Genomic DNA, 10,300 nt, shown 5'->3' on the forward strand with positions numbered 1-10,300 from the left:
TAACGTCAGGAGCATGCAAGAGATGCTTCAAACGACCGACTGGAATGTATTTCGTGAAGGCTGCGATGACCCAGACGAATTAACTGACGTCATTTCAAGTTACATTGGATTCGTCAGCGATGTATGCATACCAATGAAGCAAATAACACCTGCTGAGATGATGAAGCGAATCCCCCCAGACAACAAGATCAAACAACTGGAAAACTATAAACAGAAGGCCATCGAGGACAAAGACAACATCTCCAGGAACAGGATGCAGAGGGAAATCAATAAGCACGTAAAAAATCTGCGAAGTGACACCTTTGGAGGAATAAGCCTACTAAAGATGACCAGCCTAGGCGGGTTGATGAAGATTTTGGGAAGGAACTATCCGACTATTTTGGACGGTTTAATGACTCAATAAGTAAAGATATACCGTTACACCTACCTGACAAGAATGAGGGTTGTCCTGAACTTGATGTCAATGTGGTAGGGAAACAGTTTGGGAAGGTCAAAAGGGGTCTTGCTTGTGGGTGCTCTTTACGTGATCCGCCATGCGGGATACAAAACGTCACGGCCAAACGGCACTACCGAACCATCCCATTCTGAAAAACGAAACTCAGGTCAAGCGAGCCAAAAAAACAACGTACGCCCGCCGACCTGCAGCGACAAAAAAACGCCCAAAACATTAAAAAAAAATACAAAAGGACGACCCGCACGCAGCGAAACGAAAAACACCACCCCAGGCACACCACCGTCCAAAAAAGGCAGCCCCAGATAAACGGCGAAAATCGCCTTCAATTTGAAGGCGAATGTCAGACTTCACCGCCTCCAGGACTGCCTGCCAACTGGCAACCTTCCCCTAAAAACCACATCACATCTATTCCGCAAAACATGTTTTTTCACAATAGAGCAAACAAAAATAATGCGATGCAATACAGCAACCGAACAAACTGGAGGGTCTACCCCATATAATATAAAGCCCTGTCCTATCGACCATGAACGGTCTCCCGTTACACGGTCGGTCCAGGTCTGGAACCACTCCCATAAGTTTAAAACAAAGCAACATTGCCAAAAAACATGAGCGGTACTCTCTAAGCTGTCACAGCCGGTCCTTGGGCACAGTCCATCACCCAATCGCCAATGATACCTTTTTAGGTTGGTCACCAAGGCACCCTGTGCAATTCTCCATGCTAGATCACGGAGCCTGCAACCATTCAGCCTCGAATGCACCGAACGCCATACTTCGGCAGGATGACGTCCCTGTACAAAAATTGCATTTAAGGCCCTATTCCGCAAGGAACTGAGAACGAGGGCCGGCCGTGACAGGTCAACAGGGGGCAACTCAATAAGAGCGGTTCTCTGTTGCTAAACAGCACCGGAACCCGTCGACGCAAGTGCAACCCGCCCAAAAACGTACAAAATATGAACAAGGCAACCCCGGGTCAGTTACCGCTACAAACAATTGCTTAAATAACAAACAAGTTAACTTACTTCCCAGATGAACCACCCCTAGTCCCTCCTCCAGTTTTTGGTACAATACCGCCCTCTTATCCAGCTCTGTACCACCCGACCAAATGAATGAAAAAATCAGGACGCGACGCGGAATTGGGTACACCGCGCCCGGGTACCACAAGATGGGCGAAACGAAACGATTAATAACGGTGACTTTCCCCAACATCGAAAGCCAGCGGGTGCCAAAGGTTTCGAGTCTGCTCTGAAATACCTCAGCCCTCTCGTTCCAGGTGACATCACAAGGTTCATCGTAGCCGAACCATATAACATTAATTTTGATATTCTGATCCGACCACGACGCACCGAATGGTAAGTCTCTGTATCTCCAGCTACCAAGACGAAGGCCCTTTGTCTTTTCTGGATTCAACTTCGCCCCGGTAGCCTCTCTCAAAAATAGATAGATCCTGCGAGAGTGGGCGAAAGGAGCCCAGACTCCAAACAACACATGTCACGTCATCTGCATATTGAGCGCATTTCACTTTGGCACCCCCCTGGCACAACGAATGGAACAAGTTTGGAGTCCCTTTCCAAAGACGAGAGAGGGACTCGCTAAACAAAACATAAAGTAATGGAGACAGAGGGCAACCCTGGCGCACCCCCCTCTCTACGTTAAAAACCTCCCAACAAAACCCATTTACGATGTAGGAGTGTTGACCTTCCACTTTGGCCTCCCATCGATGGGTCTAGCTTCTCCACGGCATCTGCTGCAATTATAGAAGAGAAGCGCTGGCTGACTAAATACCGTAATTTTTCAAATCGGCAGTGGTTCCATATGAAAAAACTGCTAAGGGCTGGGGGAATCAACCCCTGGGTGGGACGTGATTCCTTCATGCAAAGCATATGATTCGATAGAATCTAAATCAAACTTCACTTTAAGCTCGTTTAATTAGAATATTCTATCTCATCATGCTTTGCATTCCAGAACCACGTGAGACTTGAAAGCTTCATATGGCACACTGCACCAAAAGAAACCTGAGGCAAGTCTCAATAATAAATACAGAGGAAAACAATGATTCCTGTGATGTTCTGTTTTATTTTCCAGTTTCTGATATTATTCCAATAAAACATTGGCAAAAGAATTTTGCAAAACCTTCTTTTTATAAAACTTAGCAAAAGTGGATGCATTACTCCAATCTGCAGTACTCAGTATTTGTTGAACTGGGACGTTCTTTCCATAGGCTGCAGAAGTTTACGCTACACGCGTACTATGAGCTGTAAATACAGCTTTAATCCACCTTAAATCCAGCTTTAATCTCTCTTGTGATGGCGTCATGCGGTTTTCTATAACTAATAAATAACCTACAGCTAGTTCGTAGGTTTTCTGTTTCCTTAATAAAAACTTTCCAAACAGAATATATGCACAAAAGTTCGTCCTCTGAAAACTTATGAAAACTTATTAAAACATATCTGCATCCCTACATGTCCTGGGCGAGTCTGCTTCAGCTTGTCATTAATATAAAACACAAATGATAATCCACATCGAGCAGATGAAGCGTTTGCACCCTCTGTGCCGAAATTATAGCAGCTAAAATAACCACCTTGTACGTCAGATACTTTAGTGTTAACTCAGCATTTCCTCCAAGCGACTTTACATATTGGAAAACCATAGACATATCCTAAACATGACAACGTTGGGGACGAGGAGTTTGTAACTCAAAAACGCCTTTCATAAATCTTTTCATTAGATTGTTTTTCCCTATGACCTTAGGGATCAGTACGAATGAAGATAACATGCTCCTTGCAGTGTTAATACCACTGTAACCTAGGCCGGCTTCGTAAAGTTCAACTAAGAAATTAAGGATCTCTTTGAGATGTGTTTGCATTGGATTAAGGTCCCTTTTACGACAAAACAATAGCCATTTGCATAGGTAAACAAAATATTGTTTTTGGGTACTTGGCCTCCAGGCCGCCAGTATAATTTCGGCTGGTTTTGGCGAAATTCCTTGTTCATATAATGCTTGCCGGAAATTAGACACGCTATTGACGGTTTTGCTGATTGAGTTTGAGGAAACACCATACCAGAGTGTAGTTTCTCCTCATTTAATTGAATTTTGGCTTTCAGACAGACAGCTTAGCCCTTTTGAGGTGATGTGAGCTGCATTGGTTTATGTCAAACCAGCAGAGCAACTGTATCTGACTGATTACCTATAACTTCTCCATCATCTATCTTCCAGACCGAAGCATCCAGTGCAGCGCGGAACGTTCCACCACTTTCGGAGAGGTCCACATCGCATGAGCATTCCACGAAGACACAAAAAAAAGCCTGAACAGCATCGACAAGGCGAAGAAATCACACAGGTAATGCAGTCGGCTTGGTGAAGAGAAGTTGTTGCGTGCCTTATCTGTTCCAGTCTCCCTGTATAGTAGTTCATTTCCCCTCCTAGAACTGTGAGAGAGTGAAGGAAAGTTCATTTGATTTGACACAAAAACCTGGCAAAATATGTACACTGCGCTGAATCCCACTGTGGCTGGAATCCCCTGGTTTAGACTATCAGTTTGTATTCTTTCTATTTCTCCCTTCATGCACTGATGGCTCACCAAGTAAAGGAGCTACCGCACAAGTGTACATCAGTGGAACAACAAGAACAGTTCTATTCGTTTAGTTGTCATCTGTTAAATTGTCAGTCAGGAGGCTGATTCGGGTGCGTCATTCTCTCATCGCGACTCGACTTTGGTGCAGAAGCTAAAGTTTGGGAAGCGATTTGCCCCTGCTAATCTGCTTGATTCCAGGAAGAATCGATTGATGTACCTCGTTGTGAAGCAGCTGTGGCTCCAACCCACCTCAAGTTCACAGACCGGGATCTCTCCTCGCAAGAGGTACATCACTCAAGTGTATCAGAGGTTGGTACAGCGCATCACAGTGGAAGACCCTGTCCTCTGCAAGGTTGGCAACCCACTGATGAAAACCAACACCAAGTCTGTAGCTGAATTCATCAGACGACAAGGGGCTCTGTCGGGGCACAACGTGACTGACCAGGGGCTGTTAATTCTCCGGAAGCCTGGCAGCATTTTCTCAGCAAGCCTGCATCCTGCACCAGAGCTACCAGAGGTGCGACCCCAGACCTCTAGGCTGCAAACCGATTATCCGGACATAGCCAACCTCGCTGGTACTCGTGATCTGAAGGTGAGGCGGGATCTCTTCGATGTAGCTCCTGAACCAACATGTTCTGCTTCTCAGATGCCTGCTTCCACGCCAACTACACTAACTACAACTCCGACATCTCAACCGACGCCGTCCTCGTCTGCGACATCTCTACCAGCATCTTCATCATCCACTCTGCTGCCATCTCCCACAGCACCTGTTTTGCTCTCAGTGTCTATGCCAGGGACCAGTGGAACTATGTACTCGCCATCAACATCCCAGCATTCCTTGGCGCGATCCACTGTGTACAGGAGGGGTCCGGATCCATCAAGAAAAGTAAAATGACGCCCTATCGTTGTAGGCTGTGTGGGGGATCAACCCAGGGACATAAGAAGTACAAAAAGACGTATTGCCAGCAGTCTAACAAGTCCACTTCACTCCCGGCCAGATTTTCCTACATTTAGAGGACTTTAAGGCAAAGGTTCACCAGCTTCATCCCGTTTGTGCTAATCCAGGCTCAAAATAAGCTAATGCTCAAGGAACCCCTCTTCAGTAGGGGCTGAGGTCTCGACCAGTAGTAGATAAGATTCTATGACACTACAAACAGATCACGTCTACAAGGTGGGAAAGTGTTCCCTGTTCGTTGCATATTGGGTCAGCTAGTGAATGATCTAGACAGATACTGATAATAATGTATATAGGCTTATATAGCGCTCATATAGGGCCTCTTAAGTCGCCTCTTAAGGCTGGGTATGCACTCCAACAATCTCGGAGAGTATATATGCCTGCCATAGAAGGTGGGCCCGTCTTGGGATGGGAAGTCTCAACAATAAAATTGACTGTCTGGAGGCCTGATGTAGATAAAATTGCGCAGAGGTGTGACAATTGTAATATCAGTACCCCCTACAGTTCCCAGTCAACTTGTGCGAGTGTAATGTGTATTCTCGATGGGCTCCATTTGGTTTGGTTTAGATGAGGTTTTACGGCTTAGTGATGTTAAATGAAATTTTCATTTTTTTTAATCAGCTGGCCTTTAGGGAAGAGAATAGTGAATATAGCAGAACGTTTGCATTGTGGATCACAGCCACATTGAGAAACATGGTGTTTGCATACAGTAGTAGGAATGCTCATCTTGAAATGTGCAATACTTCAGTGATGGCTATTTTTCAGAGTCATATATTCAGCCAACGTTTCCTTGGGAGGTATTTGTGTAGGGGAGGGGAGGGGGGGGGGGGGCTCCTGGCTTGAGCTTATGACTATTCATCTGAGATAGGGCAGTTGTGTATTGCTATATAGTTATTGTTATCACAACTGCGCATTTACACGTTTTCACACTTCTACGAATATCACAGCAATCTTGAACCTATGGAGAAATAAGCCATCGGGAAGTAATATCGCTTCACCAATTCTTGTCATTGCAGCTCTTCCACTTTGTACAGTTTTGCCATGCTACAATTACCTTGAATCCACGGGAGACTTTCATCTGCAGTGGGTCCCATTTTGTCATGAGGAAGTTGGTCGTGCTGTACAAACTCTTGCAAGTTTGTTTCCTCAAATCACTTACGGGTTCCAATAGGCCATCAGGAAGTTGTATTGCTTTACCAATTCTTGTCATTGCAACTCCTCCATTCTTTACATTTTTAACCTATGATACATTTTGTAATTTTGATGATACAAATACCTTGATTGCTGATTTCGAGAGTCTTGACTGTTTATACCCCACTCACAGTCTCCCCAGTGCATATACAGGTTCTAATAGGTGAACAGGGAGTTGTATTGCTTTACCAATTCTTGTCATTGCAACTCCTCCATTCTTGACATTTTTAACCTATGATACATTTGGTAATTTTATGCTACAAATACCTTGAATCCAAGGCGACTCATCTACCGATAGTCCCAGAAGGTCATCAGGATGTTGGAAGTGCAGTACCAACTCTTCCCATTAAAGCTGTTGTTTTTATAAAGTTTTTTATATTATGAGTACATTTTTATACTTAACCTTGTCAGCTTCTCCAGCTGATTTCGAGAGTCTTGACTGTTTCTACCCCACTCACAGTCTCCACAGTGCATATACAGGTTCTAATAGGTCAACAGGGAGTTATATTGCTTCACCAATTCTTGTCATTGCAACTCCTCCATTCTTTATATTTTTAACCTAATGTACATTTTGTCATTTTTAGGCTACAAATACCTTGAATCCATGGCGGACTCATCTACCGATAGTCCCACAAGGTCATCAGGATGTTGTTTTTCTAAAGTTTTTATATTATGAGTACATTTTTATACTTATCCTTGTCAGCTTCTCCAGCTGATTTCGAGAGTCTTCACTGTTTATACCCCACTCACAGTCTCCCCAGGGCATATACAGGTTCTAATAGGCCATCAGGAAGTTGTATTGCTTTACCAATTCTTGTTATTGCAACTCCTCCATTTTGTACATTGCCATCATAATATCAATTTTATTACAAGGGCTCAACCACCTGTTGAAAGTTGGGGAGGGGGGGTCAAACAGACCACTTCATAAAAGTTGGGGTCCAATGGGGGGGGGGGTCACAAAACAGGCACACACTAACAGTATAGAGACTTCCAAAAAGTTGGGGGTTCACGAGAAAGTTGGGGGGGGGGGGTCTTGACATTTCCCAGTGCTTGCACCCTTGTGCCCTTGTTTTATGACTTCTTATGCTACACATGCCTTGAATCCCCAACCGCATCCAAGGTGATCCGGATGTTACAACTGCCATTCAACTCCTGCCATTGCAGTTGTTGCTTTTTATAAACAGAGTATTACTCATCCTTGTCCATTGTCCAGCTGACTTCAAGAGTCTTTACTAATACGGGTTCCTGTATGTCATCTGGGAGTTGTATTGCTTTATTGTCAATACAGCTCTTTCGTCCATTTTGTACATTTTTAAACATAATATTTATAGGCTATACTTAGCCTTTTCTGCTGCCCAGCTGATTTAGGTCTCGAATGATCATTGATTGCCTAGTGGTATTCTCCTTGTTGTATTCATTGCAATTCACCCATAGTATTCCAGTTCACATGATCAAATAAAACAAATGTGATCACCAAGTTTGTTGTCTTGATTCTTTCATTTGATCTCAGGTGAATTGTATGCTTCTTGTATGTGTGTGTCACTGTGTGTGCTCTGTATGTGAGTGGTCATACCATCGTGAAGAACCAGGAGCCATTTGTCATGATGCTGTGATTGGGACTTAGCGCCATTCATCCAATTGTGTGAACAATTATGTGAAACTAGTACAGTGATAGCATTTGCCTGCGAACAGTGCTGGAATGCTATTATTGCATTATACTTTCATATAATTGTTTCATCACTATGGTTATGATCAGTGCTGGAATGCTACTATTGCACTATACTTTCACATAATTGTTTCATCACTATGGTTATGATGCTGTTGAAATGTCATCCAAGGTCAGGACATGGAAGCAGATGGATAAAACTTACCACTTGAATTATTTTGTGGTGGATAGCCTCAGGAACATTGAGTACCATTTTTACATTTGACCTCAATTGCCCATTGACCCCGACCCTAAACCTGTCCTATATATATATATATATATATTCATATAGATATATGTATATGTATATATATACATACACACACATACATACATACACACATACATACATATCGACATACCTATATAAGTGAGGACACATTTTTTGGCCAAAAAGTGCCTCTACCAAGTCCGAGGACATTTTATACACAAATGTATGGATTAACCTATTCATCTGAGGACATGTACTCAGTTTCCTTTTATACACAACCTTTACATTCCTATACACACCAGTATAGGGGATGGTATGTAAAAGGAGTACATGTCCTCACATACACCATACTCAGTTGTATGGAAAATTGTTTACATGAGAGGACATGTCCTCACATTTGCTTATACACTGTGTATGCACATAGAATCTATACATGGCAGGACATCTTCATGTTACTATAACATGTCAGAAAGAAACTAGATGTCCGAGGACAACATACCACACAACATAATTCAAATGACTTGAAACAAAAGATAAAGGGACAGAGTAAATCTTAGACTACATCACATGATGCCTAACTGAACTCTTCCTTTGCTTTACTTTCCATCACAAGATTCTGGAAAATTCTTTAATGAAATGTTATTACAATGGTATGTAGTGATTCCATTCCTTTGTCTGAATGTTAAGATTGTTGACAAGTGAACACCGCTGTTAAGCATCATCGGTGTTGTGGTATACAGTGAATGATGGTTAGTTCACATGTGACCATTGGTCACATTGTTTCAATTCAGATGTACCTTTGGTGATAAATATTGCTAAATTTCCATGGTTAAGAAAAGGTGGTATAAGTTTGATAAATTGCAAGCAGACATGTGCACACAAAAGGATATTCAATTGTGTCATGGGTGGACTTATAGTACAAACTAGAGAATGAAGAAACTTCAAAACAGATAGTTCATGCTAAAACAAACAGCATAGCTTATGAAAGAGAACACCAAACACAGTTCTTTGGTTCTCACTCTAATTCTGGTTCTCTCTTTTGAACAAGTTAAATAGAATGGTGGGTTTACAACTAGATCATGCATATTCATATCAACAGATATATTTATCTGATATTCCAACAAAACATGTGTTAAATGCAGTATCTGAAATAAAGAGAAAAGCTATTAATGATACTGATGTTCTAGCAACCCACCAAATGATACAAACTACAGTATGCATGACTCGTGACCTCCTTTGAATGAGCACCTACTAATAACAACATCCCCACCCCCCCCATCCACCCACCCTGAGTTTGAGCTATTAGGGAGTTATGCTGATCTTCATGTTAACATGGGAGTAATGGACACGTACATACACTATGTTAAACTACTAATGAAATACACTACTGCAATAAAACACCACCTGTCACTGCATCTGCATTACAATATAGACGGTCATGAGTTTCTCTAAACTTTCATCTTGAAATTAAATATTGAGGTGAATACTGTTACTATTTAGGCATAACCAAGCATAATTAGTGAATAGGAATCTTACAAATGTTTTCAGAACTGAAGCATATGGGGTTTGTTGTTTATGGATTCTCATATTCAATAATAAATTTTCCCTTCTGCCTGGCAGGCACACCACATTTAAGCTTGTTAAAGTTTGACTTTAGTAAAAGCATATGATGCACAAAAAGAAAGTGAGTTTCAGTTCAAAATAACAGATTTGCTAATTTGTGCAACATGAAAACTATGGAGGAAAGTATGATCTTTCAGCTAAGAATTTGGGATAAAAAAAATTCTTTAAACATAGACTAATGCCTTGGAGATTGCAGTTTTGGAAATTTGGTTAAACTGAAATACAGAATACTCAAAAGCAACTCTCACTAGCAGCATTTAAGTGATAAGGCAACATCACCCACTTGTTTAATATTTGTTAGCATGAAAGGTTTCATGCATTGAATATCTTGTTTGGGGTTGCACAGTTCTTTTAGTATTTTTCTATTTATTTTTTTCACAGCAAAACATTCTCTTGGTGTTCAGTGTGATCTTTGCCACCATAACAATTGCTTAAATTTGCATCTGTAGTCCTACATATATTTTCTTGCAAAAGATATTTTCTTAAAAGCCTATTTACATAATATCGTTTCCATTAAATTTCCTTCTATATTGAAAATTGGATCATTGTTTTAGCTTTATAGGACAACAAAATGCTGTATTGCTTGGAG

This window comes from Apostichopus japonicus, chromosome 17 (assembly GCF_037975245.1).
Source record: "Apostichopus japonicus isolate 1M-3 chromosome 17, ASM3797524v1, whole genome shotgun sequence".
NCBI lineage: Eukaryota > Metazoa > Echinodermata > Holothuroidea > Aspidochirotida > Stichopodidae > Apostichopus > Apostichopus japonicus.